Genomic DNA, 16,602 nt, shown 5'->3' with positions numbered 1-16,602 from the left:
AGTTGTGCTATTAGAATCTCTTTTCCGAGGCTATTTTCCAAGGATGATATTCAAACCTTTTTTATCCTGTTTCTACCAAGAAATCATTTTGTTTACAAATAAATAATTATTTATATTTCCTATTTGGGAAGAGAATATAGGGTTTCTGTTGGACAAATATGTATTTCATTAGAATGTGCCTACTATATATGTCTTTATTTCTTTCTCTTTCACTCAGCAGAATGTGCCAGTTCAAGCAGAAGTGAGTTTCAGATATACTGGGCTGTTGGTAAGGTAGTCTACCAGACTATGCTGCTGCATTCATTCCTTTATTCATGCTTTCAAAAAACATTTATTAAGGACTTATTCTGCCCTAAGCTCTGGACTGGATCTTTGGAGATAAAACTGTAAAAGGAAAAAGAAGTGTCCATGATCTATGACATCCAGCCTAATGAAGAAGAGAGACATTAAAAAAATAATCACACATGTACACAAATGATTACAGATTATCATGAAAGCTGTTGATAGAGCCTAAGATCAGGATGCTTTAACAGAGAGGTTTGGGTGTGAAAAGGAGTCAAGATAGGGAAGTAGCTGATGAACAATGTAGTTTCAAGGGCAATTTTTAAAGATGGTCAAGACTAGGGTACATCAGATATGATGAGAAAATACCAGAAGGCTATTGAAGAGACAAAAAAGAGAGAGAACCTCTTGCTATAGGATACAAACCATGTCCACTGTAGGGTTGTAGACAAATCTGGGTCCATCTAGTGAACCAGTGGCATAGCCCTACCAGAATTCTCCAGGAAGCCAAGGGGCCTGTGGGAGAAAACCCATTCTAAAGTCAGACAGAGCCAAGAACCATGACCTTCCCCCTAAAGCAAACCTTAATCATTTGAGAAATGTGTGATTCTTCTTGTAGCACAGTGTTCAACCAATCTATAGTAGATTCAAGAGGCCTTCTTGTCACCATAAGTTGAGAGGAGAGGCTATAAATAAAAAGGAAATCTAGAAGCATCAATGTATAAAGTAGAGGTAGACACTTCCAACAGACTTACTTCCAAAGAGTAGGAAAGAATACTCATTTCAGCTCCACCCTTGCTGTCACATTATCACAGTGAAACTTTGGCCCCAAAAGAACCATGGCCTTTCTGGGGCAATTTTGTAATAGTAGCAGCATGTTGGGTATCACCATAACCCATGGAGGAGCAGAGAAATTGTGCCCACTGGTCGGGTACAGCTCTACTCATGGACACAAAAAGTAAAAGCAGCAGCTAGAACAAACCTGATCATGAACAAACATGAGGAAAGACCCTAAGCCATTTCTGAAATACTTAGAGTTTGACAGAAAGCTAAAGATCCTGAGGAATAAACCAGTAAAAGCTGAGTTGTCACTGTTAATGAGACCTCATTCACACTCACAAGCTGGTTGCGGACTAGGGAAATCCAACTTTCAATATGTGTAAAAGAATTATAAAGGTATATATTCACTGTGTATATGTTAATATATCAATTAGTTATGTATTATGATTGTGTATACATGCCTGCATATTGTATGATAAATGGGTTGAAAAGCCTCCCCAAAATTCAGACAATTACTATTCGAGATAGAGTTCCTCTTCTGGAATGGAAAATTCCATAGTTTCCCATAATAATAATTTCCATAAATCCACAATGTACAAAGTCAAGAATTTTTCCTAATATTCAATCCGGATATGTATTCTGTAATATAAGACCCATTTTCTCTGGTCTTTAAAACAAACAAACAAAAAAACAGGAGATTTCAGTTCTTTGGCTCTTCCTTTGGGTTTCCTTCTGTCTCACATCTGCCTTTTTAAATCTTTAGTTGTGTTCCTCAAGCTCCTTCATACTTCCACATCATATGATAGCTCTGTAATATTTTTCCATGCAAACTCATCTTCATTTTTAGATTCTCATATTTTCCTTTATATGTTTACATAAAGTGCCTGGCACATAATAAGCCCTCAAGAAATGTTGGCTCATGGGCACCTGGGTAGCTCAGTCAGTTGAGCACCTGCTTTGGGCTCAGGTCATGATCCCAGGATCCTGGGATCGAGCCCCACATCAGGCTCCCTGCTCAATGGGGAGCCTATTTCTTTCTCTACCTCCTGCTCATTCTCTCTCTCTCTCTCTCTCAAAAAAAATATTTTCTTAAAAAGGTGGACAAAAAAAGAAATGTTGGCTTAATTAAATGATCTGTATTCATTGTTTACCTGCTTCATTTTGCCCAATTCCCTGCCATTTGGCATGCTCTTCCTGGAGAAGTGGCACAAAACAAGGATATGATTCTCCTATTAGCACAAAGGACATAATTTATTGATCTCTCACCCAAATGAAAGCCCAATTCCTCAATTTCTGTAGCATTTGGGTCATTACTCCTTGCTAGAAGTCCACAATGTGGGTGCCCCTGATTAGCTAACAAGAAAGCCCTCCAGAATCCAAAAACAGTTGGCAGATCTATTCAAACTGGGTTTGATGGACTTGTGATTCCTGGGGAAGCTTAAAGAAAAGGAAACTCTTTAATTTCTGGAATGGTAATGGAAGCACATGGTGAGCACACCAAACACTACCCTGAAAAATAAGTCTTCCTTCCAGTTCTGTTTTCCATTTTCCTTCCCAAAATACAACTACGAGGGCCGATTCCTTGTGTATCTTTCCGATACTACAGCCACTCTTAGTACAAAGGGCCCTTGAACACTGTATGTGGCCTTGAACAGCTGGCTAGCCACCTGTTTTCATACAGCCTGCAAGCTAACAATGGTGTTACACTTCTGAAAGGTAGCAAAAAAATCAAAAGAAGGATATTTCATGACACATGAAAATTATATGAAATTCAAACGTGCTTGTCAAGTGTAACTGGCCCACAGCCACACCCATTTGTTTCCGGAATATCTATGGCTTTTCTCCTCCAACAATGGTAGAGTCGAGTAGTTGGTGCATACAATGTATGGCTCACAAAGCCAAAAACTTTTACTAGCTAGCCCTTTGCAGAAAGAGTTTGATAACCCCTGCCTTAAACAAATAACAGAAGAAGAAAATTTTTTTAACTAGGTAATACTATAGGCAATCTATGAATATAGGTAATGATTGCCTTGGGCGTGTAAGCTCACTTACATCCACCTCATAGTAGGGTCTTTACTTCTCAGCAGCTCCTTACTGGGATTGGTGACTTTGACCTCACCTGGCTTGTCATTTAATGAGCACCTATCATGTCCTAAGTTTAACAAGTGTTTTCATATAGATTATTTCTTTAATTAGGGTTACTTCTACATCTTCCTCTCTCTAATATTCTTCACCCCCTTGTTGGAGGAAGAACTGCAATGGGAAGACTGACTCCCAAGAGATCCCACACCTTAGTTCTGAAGGCTTTTTTTCTCCCCTCACATCCTCCCTTCCTTAGAAGGAGTAGTTCTGAGGGTTGAGCATAAGCAATGGGTATTCTCTACACTGGTCACCTTTGAACTGCTTTGTTCATTTACTCCCTACAGAAAGTTTGAAAAACAATGTACTCCATCAACAGGTTTTTGGGTTTATATCTGTAGTTTTTCACTTTAAAAAGTCGCAAAAAACTACTTCTGACATATCATTAAAATTGACATCTTACATTGACGTTGTTACATTACTCTTAAATCTATTCAATCACTCAAATACCACAGCAATTTAATAGCCTCCCTCATCCTTCAAAGAAATACCAGAAAATGTTCTTCAACATCTAGAAAAAATTTTTATCATTCCCATTCCTCTGTGAGCTCACATTTCATTCCACTTCACCGCAGAATTTTATTCTAATGTAGCACATTTTATTACTTGAATGCCTATTATTGATCATCCTATCATACTTTTCTGCAATTAAAAACATGCACACAAATTTGGACTTAAAAAAATCTAGTGAGTTTAAGATTTTTAATGTTTCAATAAAAAATACGCTGGACTGAGTGTATTACTAATTATTATCAGTGTCCACTTCATCGAAACTGCACGTTGCCCCTTAGGCTTTCTCTGTGAATAGCATGGACCATTCTCCTCCACAAGCACACATAGAGAAATTGGTGCACAGTGATGAGAGAGCATGCACATGGGAAGGAAGTCACACACACACACACACACACACACACACACACACACACCCCAGGCACCAGCCACAGCCAGAGATGCCTGAGTACATTGGACTAGGGGAACACCTCTTAAGAAATACAGTTAAAACACTCTGTTTAAATACTGAACGTTGAAAAGCTGTAGACAGAGAACCCCAAAATTCTACAGAGTTAGTAATAAAAGCCCAGATAACAGAGAGCCATCATTTCTATTCAGATGAACTCACGCATGTGCCAATACATAAAGGATTAAGGTTAGAATCAGAGCAAAGAGAAAAAAAATATATGAATGTGCACACAGACGTCCCTGCCTTTCATTCCCTATTTTCCTGAAAACTTGTAAAAATTTAATTTTTAAGTTAATTTCAACTTATCAACATACAGTGTAACACCCAGTGCTCATCCCATCACGTGCCCTCCTCAGTGATGGTCCCCCAATCACCCCATCCCTCCACCTGCCTCCCCTCCTTCAACCCACAGTTTGTTTCCCAGAGTGAAGAGTCTCTCACGGTTTGTCTTCCTCTCTGATTTTTCTCCATTTAGTTTCCCTTCCTTCCCTTAAGGTTTTTTGCACTATTTCTTAAATCCACATATAAGTGAAACCATATAATTGTCTTTCCTCGATTGGCTTATTTCACTTTGTTAAAATTTAATTTTAAATGGAAGTAGCTTTAAAATTGCAGTAAATTCAGTCAATACAAAAAAGCATTACAGAATGCCAAGTTGCATCCTATATTTTTTTTTTAAGATTTTATTTATTTATTCATGAGAGACACAGAGAGAGAGGCAGAGGCACAGGCAGAGGGAGAAGCAGGCTCCATGCAGGGAGCCCAACGTGGGACTCGATCCCGGGACCCCAGGATCACACCCTGGGCCAAAGGCAGATGCTCAACCACTGAGCCACCCAGGTGTCCCTATAATTTTTTTCCAATTTACATTCCTACCAGCATTCAATAAGGGTGCCTTTCTCACCACACCTTCATTAGCATTACTTTCAACAATCTTCTCTAATTTGATAGGTGACAAATCCTATCTCACTGTATTAACTTGCATTTCTTTGATTACTAATAAAGTTTAACTGTTTTTACATCTTTATCATCCATATATGATAGTTTCTTTCCACTTTCTGTTTATGTCCTCTGCCACTTTTCTATGGAAGTGTTCATCTTTTTTATCGACTTAGCAGAGTTCGTTGCATATTGAATGTATTAGCATTCTGGAATATTTACTACAGACACTTTTAGTTGTCTTTTAATTATCTATACCTGAAAAAATATTCCATTTATATAATTAAATATATTCAATTTTTAAAGCTTGTTTTCATTGTTTTTTTAATTTTAGTTTATGGCACAAGGTGAGTTTTCTTGGAATTGCTTTTTGCATACGTTTTTCCACTGATTTATGCTCCTTCTTTTATTGACACTGAATTTAGTTTCCCATTGATCATACAGCTCTAACTTATACTAGTATCATCCTTCCCTATTATTGTTCATTCTTTTTCAGTATTTCCTAAGATATTATCATCTCTTTATCTCTGTAATAAATCATCACATTTCATGTCACATTTTTTTAAGTTACTTTAGGAGTTTGAGATGGTACCAAGCCTATATATTTAGGTAGGAAGATTTATATGCTTATAACATGCCTTTCATGGGCGAGGTATGCCTCTATTCACTCTGATGTACTCTTAGAGCTCTCAGTTCTGTAGATTTTTTTTTTCCAAGTATGCCCCAACTTCCCACTGGATACTCTGTCATTTATCTTTTCCCTCGTGTGCTAATTAATGATTTCACTACATCTGTCATCTTCCCCACTATCGCACCAGATCATAAATTTGAAGAAGATAGCAATCATAATTATCTATGATGAAATATCATATATTTCTTTTGAATTCCCCTATCACACCCAGCAGTGCTACCCATATACAGAAACGACACCTGCAGCCTAGCAGAAATGTCATGGGGGATGGGATATGAGAAGGCTAGGATGGGGACCTGTGTTCACCTTTCATAGCTTCATGTATGATCTGGAACTATCACTTAACACTCTCATCCCCACACTACACCCTGAGCTTCAGCCGAATGCTGGTTTAAAAGTCTAAGTAGTAGGGTTGCTGTAAAGATTAAAAGGTATAACTTTTCCTAAGTTTCTACACAACTGTATAGGTGACATGGACAAAAATGCTCACTGCATTGTTTCCAATAGCAAAAATCTGAAAACAGCATAAAAAACCCATCAACAAGACAATGACTATAATAAACAGTATATGAATAATGCTGTAAGTATATTCATAAGTGCCATGCAGCAATTAAAGTGAATGAACCAGGACTATATGCATTCATGGGAATAAAATTAAAAACGTCATATGGGGGCAGCCCCAGTGGCTCAGTGGTTTAGCGCCACCTACAGCCTAGGGCGTGATCCTGGAGCGCCGGGTCCCACATCGGGCTCCCTGCATGGAGCCTGCTTCTCCCTCTGCCTGTGTCTCTGCCTCTCTCTCTCTGTTTCTCGGAATAAATAAATAAAATCTTTTTTAAAAATGTCATATTGGGCAAAAGAATCAGGTTATGGAAAAATATAGGCAGTTTGATAAAATGTATGTAAGTTTAAAGATACATGAACAATACAATGTATTACCATCAATGCTGGAATGAGGGGTCCCTAAACTGATTCATGAGCCAAATCCAGCCTCCCCAAGACCAAATTTGCCCTTTTGTTTACGTGGCTATGGCCATCTTCACACAACTATTGCAGAATTAAGTAGTTTTGACACAGTCCACATAGTCTCCAAAGCCTAAAATATTCACTATCTGGTCTTTATAGAAAGCACTCGCAATTCCTGCTCCAACCTATAGAGTCCTTGATGAAAGTGCTGAACCCACAGTCAGAAGAGCGCTGCAGGATGACTGGGTGGGTACACAGGGAATTTCCATAGTATCTGTCAAGCTTCCCTTATCAAGCTGGAGGTAAATACAAGGGGGGAGGGTGATGATATTACTCTTTTTTTTTTTTTTTTTGCAAATGGGAAATATTTCATAATGAAAAAGATCAAATGAAATTATATATGTAAAAATCTTCCTCATCTGTAAACTTATGCACGTTCATAGAGAATTCTATGTTTCTTACACATTCTTAAGGCTCTGAGGAGAAAGTATTCCTTTCTTTAAAAAAAAAAAAAAGAATTTTATTTGAGAGAGACAGAGAGAGCACAAGCAGAGGGCAGAGCAAAGAGGGTGAGGGAGAAGTAAGATCCCCACGGAGCAAGGAGCCCGAGGCGGAGCTCCATCCCAGGATCCTGGGATTATGACCTGAGCTGAAGGCAGGCACTCAGGTGCCCCAAAAGTATTCCTTTCTATAAAATGTTTGGGAACTCTGTGGTCCCCGAGGCACTACTAGAAATGCTGAGTGCCATAATGAGATCTGTGTTCAAGAGTACTCTAGTGAGAAGGTGGGATAGGGAGGGTAGGCAGTGAAAGGAGGAAATTCATGGCTGAAGGGAGGTGATCAGGTGCTCAGCATGGCAGTGTCTGGAGAGATGGAAAAGAGGAGACTTGAATACAGCAGACATAAGGAAGGAGGAAGGAAAGAAAGAAGCGATGATTCAAAGTTTAAGACTTGCGTATTGGTAGAAGCAGGAACAAAATGTTTATTTTACTTTATGTTTATTTGTATAATGCTGTAAGCTAAGTCTTAACTTAAGGGCCCGGGAATAGTTTTAGAGATGGTACACACTGTTTGTTTTTAATGTGATAAGATGCATAGTGACTCGTAACTTAGACTTCCACTTTCTGGTTATCAATTTTTAACTTGTTTAGATACTATGTGTCACAGGAAGTTCATGGTATGTGGAGCTCCTCTGATGAGGCATAAACCATTTGCAAATAGAGACCTTGGAAAGACCCTGTTTCAATTAAATAGCTTTGACTCTAATTTAGAAGAATCTCAGTTCTCAGAAGATGAAGATAAAAACCAGTAACGTGCTGGTTCTCTACAAACTCTTCACACCCAAGGACACCATCCTTGGTAACATTTTTCTCAGATGAACCCAGTTGTTGAAGGCAAAGTTAAATGTGTGAATCATTCTTTTTTATGTAAATCATTCTTAAAGAGCAGGAGAAAAGTAGACTTCTTGTAGCTACCATTATTTCACGCCCAGGGGAAGCCCTGGATTCAGTCCAAAGTTCAGAAGAATGTTCTTAAGAGAAGAGAGAAAGGAGCTCTTAAAAAAAAAAAAAAAAAATTTATCTTTTCCAGGGATTTGGTCTTCCCAGAAGCACTCAAACTGAAGTCATTCTTTTCAGGGCAAAAATACAAATTTAAGGTAAACAGATTCTTCCCAAAGTCCAGAGGGATTTATAACACAATGTTTAGCCAGTACCAACCAGCAGTCACACAGTATGGTCATTGGAACTCATTACTCTGAGAGTGGTGCCTTATAGGAACCAGACAGTATTTATTACTATCACAGTAACTAGTACATATTCTGGGGGAGATGGAATAAAATAATATCTACCATTTTATGAGTACTTGCTATGTGGCAGCATCAGTGCTATGTTATTTCATTTAATCTATAATAAGCCAAGTAGGTATTAATATACGCATTTTATAGATGAGAAAATTGAGGTTCAGCAAATGGTTCAAGGTCACACTGCTAGTGAGAAGCACAACTGGGATGTGAACCCACATCTAACTCCAAATTCATGCTCTCTCATGTAGCTCTCCTACCAAGACTGTCACTAACCACCTACCGATTGCTAGTGAGGGTGAATTGGCAGTTCTGCAAGGTCACTTCTGCCTAAGGCAGTCAATGTGTTCATTTGCACAAATTAACTAAGCCTGTACAAGGTTGCCCATTATTTTGTTTCTTCTTTTGTGTTTCTAAAGTCTTCATTTAAAAGCATATTACCTTCAGGTATCGTGAACCAAAAATACTTCAGTCAACCAGACCTCTGCTTACTGACCTATCATCTTTTTTCCCAAATAATTTGTTGGGGTCCTGAAATGTTATGATTATTATTTATGTAAATTATTTGTTATTTGCAAAAGTAGGCACCACACATTCTTCCATTCTACATGCCCTTTTGCAATGTGAGCTTGCCACTACCCATCAATAGATAAAGTCTATATGGTCAGCAAGTGCTAAGAGTCTGGGCCTAGAATAAAATCTATTCTCCAGCCCTTGAACCTGAGCTGATGTGGTAATTTCTTTGACAAATAGAATGGTGGATGCAAGACATGTGAGTCGGGGCTTTAAGAGGCCTAGGAGCTTCTTCTCCTCATCAAGGAATGTTGTCTTAAGACTGACACACTGTGCAGATGCCCCCAGATACAAAACATCTTGACATCTTGTACAGAGAGAACACCCCAAATGTCCCAGCTGACAGCTACACCATGACTTCAGACATATTAGTAAGACAATCTTGGACCTTCCATTCTAGTTTATCTTCTATCTGAATAAGCCACATGAATGAGTCCATGCGCAACTAGCAAAGGAACTACTCAGCTGACTCATAGAAATATGAGAATTAATTATGAGTGATTATGAAATTAATTATGAGTAATCATTACTCCTTTAAGTCATTATGCTTTGGAGTAGTTGTTACAAAGAAAAAAATAACGGATACAGAAAGCAGTACCTGGAAGAGGGAGGATGTTAAAAAAAGGGGGGGGGAGCTAAAACATATGGCCTTGGTTTGGAGATTGGGAATTGGGCAGAGCCTGGAAGGGCACTAAGGAGACTACTCCAGAAATTGGAAGAACAGTGAAGAAATTACTATAGGAACCTGGAAAGGGGATGGGTTATATTTTGTAATCGTGAAACAATTGGCAACACTGTCACCTGTGGTAACTCAAAAGGTGGAAAGTTTCCTAGTGAACTTGCGGACCAATGATTAAGGAGATTTCCAAGTAGTATAATGAATGTGCCAGTTGGTGTATTTAGCTGCACATGATAAGATTCATAAAGAAAGAGATGAATTGAGGAAGGTGCTGTTCATTTTGCAAGCAGAATTTAAAGCAAATTACAAAAGGTTCAAGACATGCTAAGTCAAAACGTAAGGCTGTTTTGCATTTTTTGGTCTTTCCATTGGGCAGAAAATTCTCAAATAAGAAATGGCCCCAGGTATCACATCATGGGTATAAGATCCATTACTAAGAGCTCAAAAAAACTTAAGGAAGTGTCTAATAGACATTCGCATCTGGGTTAAAGGACTTCTCAGATTGTCAGAGGCATTAGTTCATAGCATTATTCCATAGTAGTTTGATATGCTCAAAATAGAAAGGAGTCTGTCTCAAAAAATAATGGATATACATTTTCTGGCACAGAGTGAGTCCTAAAAAGGCTCATAATAAATCCATAAAGAGTCATGCAAATTGCTTTAATGAGACCAGTGCCATCTTGAACAAAAAACTGACTTGGCAATTTTTCCCATTATTCAGTGAAGTCTATTTCATCACCCCTTTAATGAGTTATTATTATTATGACCTGCTGTGACCAATAGAACTGTTCTACTTCTGAAGCTAAGCTTCAACAGACCTGTGGCTTCTGTCTTCACCATCTTGGAATGATGTCCTAAGACCATGATTCCATAAAGAGACCAAGAATGAAATACTCCAGGAGAGACTTAGCCATTCGAAGCATACCAATCAACAGCCAACATCAAGGACCTAGCCATGGGAATAAGATCTACTTGATCCTCCAGTTGAAATCAGTAGCATGATCGAGCCCAGGGAAAACCACCTGGCCAACCCATAGAATTATAAGAAATAATCATTATCTTTCTAAGCCACTAAGTTTTAGGGTAGCTTGTTACATAGTATTAGATATTGATTATAATCCCCTAAATAAACAATATGGCATGTTGGCCATTGTCTTATTGGCATCTGAAGAAAGTGAGTATTTAAGTAATGTATTTACTCTTTACAAATGACATCTCAATGTCAGTTTCCAGTGTCAATGCAGAAGGAATTCATTTGCTCACTTATTTATTCAGTCAGTATACATTTATTGACTCTGTGTCAGGCACCAGACATATAAGGACCAAAAAAAAAAAAAAAAATCATGATCCTTCAAGAAGCTTAGTGGAAACATCAGGCAAGGAAAACCCAATTAAATAGTCTGGGGATTGTTATGACAAAGGTAAGCACAAGTCCCTTCAGGAGCACAAGTAAGGACATTCATTCATTCAACATTCATTAATTTCCCCATTAGGTATCAGGGTTTGATCTAGATTTTGGAAAGATAGATGAGACAGAAAAAAAAAATCACCTGCCTTCAGAGGCTTACATTCTAGCAGAAGAGATGGATAATTTGCAAATAAAAAGTGAGATTTCCACTGGTGTTAATAAGAAAATAAAGGGGATGAGGTATAGAGCGATGCCATCAGACACTATTTTGGATAGAATGAACCTGAAAGAGCTCCCTGAAGAGTGGACGTGTGAGCTGAGAAGTGGAGGATAAGAAGTAAGCCATGCAAGAGGGAAATAAGCCCAAAGGCAGAGTGGTCAGCAAGTGCTAAGAGCGTGGGCCTGGAATTCAGGAAGAACAGCAAAAGCCTGATGAGGCTGGAGACAGGTGAGCAAAGGGACAGTATAAGAGATGAAGTCTGAGAGAAGATAGCTTTCATTTGGCCTTGTTGACTATGGTAAGGAGTTTCAATTTTCTATCCTAAATAGGAATCATTGGTGGGCGTCAAGCATGTATGTGACTAGGAAATCTTCCTGAGGGTGGTGGGCTGCCTTTTGAATTTAATCATGAGCAGGCATTACATGAGGCAGAGGGCATACAGTGGAGATGACCTACTCAAGAAATAGCGTCCAGAAAATGAACTATTCCTTTGAGGGAAAAAAAATTAAAGATTTTTATCTTGTGTCATTCTTGAAATAATTCTCAGGTGGATCAAAGATTTTTAAAATCATAAAATTATTGGAAGAAAATATAAGAAAACACATTCATGACCTGTGTGAGTGAAAGGGTGAAGAATTTCTTAAACAAGAAATAAATGGAAAAAAATAAATTCGACTATATTAAAATCAAAAAGACAGATCAAGACACCATGAACAGCTAAATACATGAACAAACCAGGAGGAAATGTTTACAGCATAAGTAGTAGCCAAAAATCAGTACAAACAATATAAAAACAACTGCTATAAATAAAAACAGAAAGGATAAACAATCCATGAAAGAAACTAGCAAAGGATATAAAGAGGAAAATTCACTGAAAGGAAAATAAAAGTGGCCAATAAACTTTATAAAATGTCTGAAATTAATTAATAATCAGAAAAATACAAATTAATATAAGGAGATACCATTTCTACCTATCAAAAGTTTCTTGCAAAATAAATAAATAAATAAATAAAATTTTAAAAAAAGTTTCTTGCATGACAATGTGTATTCTCAGAGTCTGCTGGTGGTGTCATCGATTTTAGTCTTTCTGGCGGGCCCCCAAGCAGTGTATATTAAAATAAAATGCAATTCTGACTCTTAAATATCGTCCTTTGCACAGGCGCACAGGATGTTGACTGCAGCATTGATTGTATTCAGAGCAGAAAGTAAAATCTCCAAGTTTTATTAGGATTTTATCTCGAAAAATAACAATGATTCAAAACGATGTTATATTCACACATATCAAATGTAGACACTGGAACTCTGCTATAATGCTCAGACCTAAGCAAGAAAAAAGCTGCGTGACTTCCGCGCGGTATTTCCCTTCACCATCAAGTCGCGTTATGTCAGGAGCATTTTGACACAAACTTATAAAGGAAAAGGAGTACGAATAGCTGACAGTCCCTTGTCACCAAATGTGGAAGGGACGAGCTGAAAGAACAGAGTTGCCGGGGGAGGGCACAGGGGCCAGGGCAGGAGGGTGGGAGGGAGGGGAGCGAGGCGGTGGGCATGTCCGGCAAGGAGGACACCTGCGCCGCGGGGACCGGTCCCCCTGAAGGAAGAGGGGCTCCGAGGAGGGACACAAGGACACTGTTTCTGTTTCTCTTAGCCCTTCCTGTTACTAGGATGAAAGGGGAGAGGAGGCTCGCAGCCCAACCAAGGGGAACTTCTCCCATCGAAGAACCGTAACCTCGTGCCTTTGCCTTCCTGTGGCCACCCCACCACCCAAGGACCAGCCAGCCCTTTCTCGTGGGTCACACGGGGATGGGGACGCGGGTCCCCCCCACCTCCGCTTTCCCAGCCTGCAGCTCTGAGCCACAGCAGTGCCTAGTGGCTCTGGGACACCCCGACTGGGGGTTCACGGCCCGACCGGTACTCCCAGACCAATCTCGAGGCTGAAGCTGGCGTTGAGCGCCTCCTCTTGCCCCTGCTCATGGCAGGGCCCCTACAAAACACCCCACGGGGCTTTAGGACTCTTCGCACCTGCGCCCATCACCCCTGAAATCCGCCAGCTGCTTTGCGCAGCCTCCCGTCATCCAGGTCTCAGGTTTTGCCAGCTTCCCACAATGTGGGGGTGGCAAGGAGAGGGCCACAGGGTCACAAAGGCCTGCCTCGTGCTCAGGACCTGCTCCTTCCTAACTGCAACCCTGGATGGGCTCTGGGTCCCCTCAGAGGGCACGTGGGCTGGCTCAGCCAGTAGAACATGTGACTCTTGATCTCAGGGTGTGAGGCCTAACCCCACGCTGGGGGGATAGCGTGTTAGTCAAAAAAAAGTAAGAAAAAAAATGAGTTGTCTTCTTTGAGCCTGTTTGCTCACCTATCCAATGAATGTAAGAAAAAACTTCCAAGTAGGCTTATAGTGAGAAGGAAACAGGCGGTGGGGTGAAGCCAGCTCATCAGTGGGCGCTCTCAGGCAGCTAGCTCCTTCACACATCCACGGCTACGCAAACTTCCCTTCCTTTGCTTACAAACTCCCCGGGGCCTCCCAAGGGCTGGGTGGTTCTGTTAGAGCCTGGCCAGGTGGGGGAGGTATGGGAAGGCCAGGCCACAGTCCTCGCCCTCTCCAGCTGTGGGGAGAAACCAGAGGAGCCTGCAGGAAACCACAGCCTGAGAGAGGGTCCCAGGACAAGAGTGTGTCATCCCTGGCTGGTACCTATCAGCTCCCAGCAGGTTGCATCAGCCACATTGCAACACCCCGAGAAAAACAGAAAGGTCCACAGTGCAAATGGCACAGGTCCATAATTTGGAAGAGGGGGTGGCTCAAAGATGAAAGTGTCCAGTATTTCAGAAAATCACAGCTAGAAACCCAGTGATGGCTCATTATTTCAAAACGATTATTTCTCTGCATTTCTTGTCGATACTGCCGAGGTCCTTCAAACCCGGCCGTCTTTAAAACTCAGGTGAGGGCAGCCCCCATGACGCAGTGGTTTAGCACTGCCTGCAGCCCGGGGTGTGATCCTGGAGATCCAGGATCGAGTCCCACGTCAGGTTCCCTGCATGGAGCCTGCTTCTCCCTCTGCCTGTCTCTCTCTCTCTCTCTCTCTCTCTGTGTGTGTGTGTGTGTGTGTGTGTGTGTCTCAATAAAGAAATAAAATCTTTAAAAAAAATTAAAATTAAAATTAAATCAATCAATCAATCAATCAAACAAACTCAGGTGAGTTTCCCAGAGGAAGAATCCAAAGTGAGTCATGTGTATCACCTCCCCCTTCTGAGTAAAAACTCGGTTAAGAGAAAGGATTCAGGCTCCCCTTATAGTTAGTTGCCTAACTCCCTGCGGCGGTAAGCGGACAGGTGCCTTATCTGTAGATCTGGACCTTGGATAATTTTAATATCAAAGTTCTTCCTAACATTTTCTGTCTTTTAAAAATTTTTCTATCCAGTAGTAACATGATAAGTGGAAAGCATGTTTACAACCAAAATCAAAAGAGAAAGCTTTTCAGAGCCACTCTTCTCCTAGGAAAAACTTTTACTTCGGTTAAGCATGGCTTAAATGTCATCCTGTCCCCAGATCCCAAGTCATTTGACATTAGCAAGATTTCCAAAGTCACAGCAAGGTTTGACAAATCACCCAAATCGAGCACACTGTTCAGGTCAGATTGTCTATGGACTCACAACAGAGACATTCCTGAAATTCACCGTCTCCAGTAATTTTCCCGGATGACCACAATGTTTAAACGATAGTCCTAAATTGTTAATAAGGTAAGCAGCTGTTAGACCCCATGAACTCCTGCTTCCTCTTGTTTGTTTTTAGAGTTTCTATCTTTTTCTTCCCCTTCTTGTTTTCAGGACTTTACCTCAAACTCTACTGACTTAGAATTCATTCATCAACCAAACTTCTCAATGTGAAAGAGAAATCCTGAATGACAGCTTCCCCTCTGTCACCTTGAGACAGACACCTGGCCCCTGAGGAATGAGGTTACTTACTTGGGTTGTCTCAGGCTGGAGATGAACCTTCAAGGCCTGGGAGGATTCTGAGTCCAGGCCTCCTCTCCGAACCACAGCGATTTTGCTACTAGCGCTCAGATCCTGGGTTTGCATTGGGGTGAGTCCAGGAGACAGTGGGGTGAGCAGCAGGAGGAGGAAGAGGAGGGAGCTCTAGTAAAAGCTGTGGATGATCACAGGCAGCCTTCCAGCTCAGCAGCAACATCTCTTCTTTGGCTCTGTGCCTCATGAACACAGATTAGTCATTAACAATCCTTTCTCTGATAAATGATATAAACATAGAAAGGAAACTTGGGAGGGCCTCGAGATTCCCAGAACAAACTCCCAGAGCTCAGAGTAGGGAATGGGACCTGGATGAGGGGCCCTGAGGCTCGCCTTGTAAAACACTTCTTCTCAGACTCCCCTGGAGGGTTCTGAGTCCCCAGGTTCCACAGGCATGGTCTGAACTGAACCATCCTCCCTCTCCCCACCCCCCAATTTCTTTTAATAGCTCTCCCACCTCCTGGGGGCTGAAGTTAGCAACTGAGCCTTCCTTTTTTTTTTTTTTTTTTTTTTTGCAACTGAGCCTTTTTGACCCTTTTCTCTCCTGGGCCTCCTAGAGCAAGTAATAACAGATCCATGTGGATTCTATCTTTGGAATTCCTCTTATTTCCAACCCACTCTGTTCCTTGGCTAATTTGGGCCTACCACAGCCTCCTTTCTGAAGAACAACATTGGCCTCATATTCCTTTTCTGTTTCTTTCTTTTTCTTCTCTTGTCTCTGTTTTCCAAGTGGCATAGCCACGTAAAGTGTAGGCCTTGGTCACATGCCTACTTGTTTGTCACAACCCTGGACAAGACACATAGCATCTCTGAGTCTTACTTTCCCCCTCTATGAGGTAGAGGTAGAGCTTCTCATGAGCTGTGGTGAGAATTACATGCATGGTTTGAAATGTGTGAAAAGTGCCTGACCTATAGCAAGCACCCCATAAATTTCATCCATTACTATTTCTCTGCTTTATCAATTGAATTAATATTGACTGGTCATCTGCATACTACATACCTAGTGAGCACCTTGCTGGATGCTCTCCTAATCAAAATCCCCTGAGGGGTTACCACTGTTGAAAAAAATACATTTAAAATGCTTTGGTCTGACATTTAGAAGTCCTCCCACCCTCTGACAATCTCACCCTAATCTATCTT

The 16,602-nt window shown here is 40.6% G+C and overlaps 1 protein-coding gene across 6 annotated transcripts in view; it reads right to left on the bottom strand.

The window, feature by feature from the left end:
* NR1H4 (nuclear receptor subfamily 1 group H member 4) overlaps window positions 1–16,602 on the bottom strand; it is a 110,954-nt gene that overhangs the window by 56,155 nt on the left and 38,197 nt on the right. For 5 of the 6 annotated variants that reach the window (XM_035699359.2, XM_035699356.2, XM_025438853.3 and 2 more), the window contains one exon: window positions 15,403–15,638. The gene's annotated coding sequence lies outside the window, so the exon portion shown is untranslated. Of the gene's footprint in view, window positions 1–15,402; window positions 15,645–16,602 lie in introns of all 6 variants that reach the window. The other variant, XM_035699358.2, reaches the window with a different exon arrangement.

Source organism: Canis lupus, chromosome 15 (genome assembly GCF_003254725.2).
Source record: "Canis lupus dingo isolate Sandy chromosome 15, ASM325472v2, whole genome shotgun sequence".
In the NCBI taxonomy this organism is placed as follows: domain Eukaryota; kingdom Metazoa; phylum Chordata; class Mammalia; order Carnivora; family Canidae; genus Canis; species Canis lupus.
This window is presented reverse-complemented; position numbering and strand designations above follow the sequence as displayed.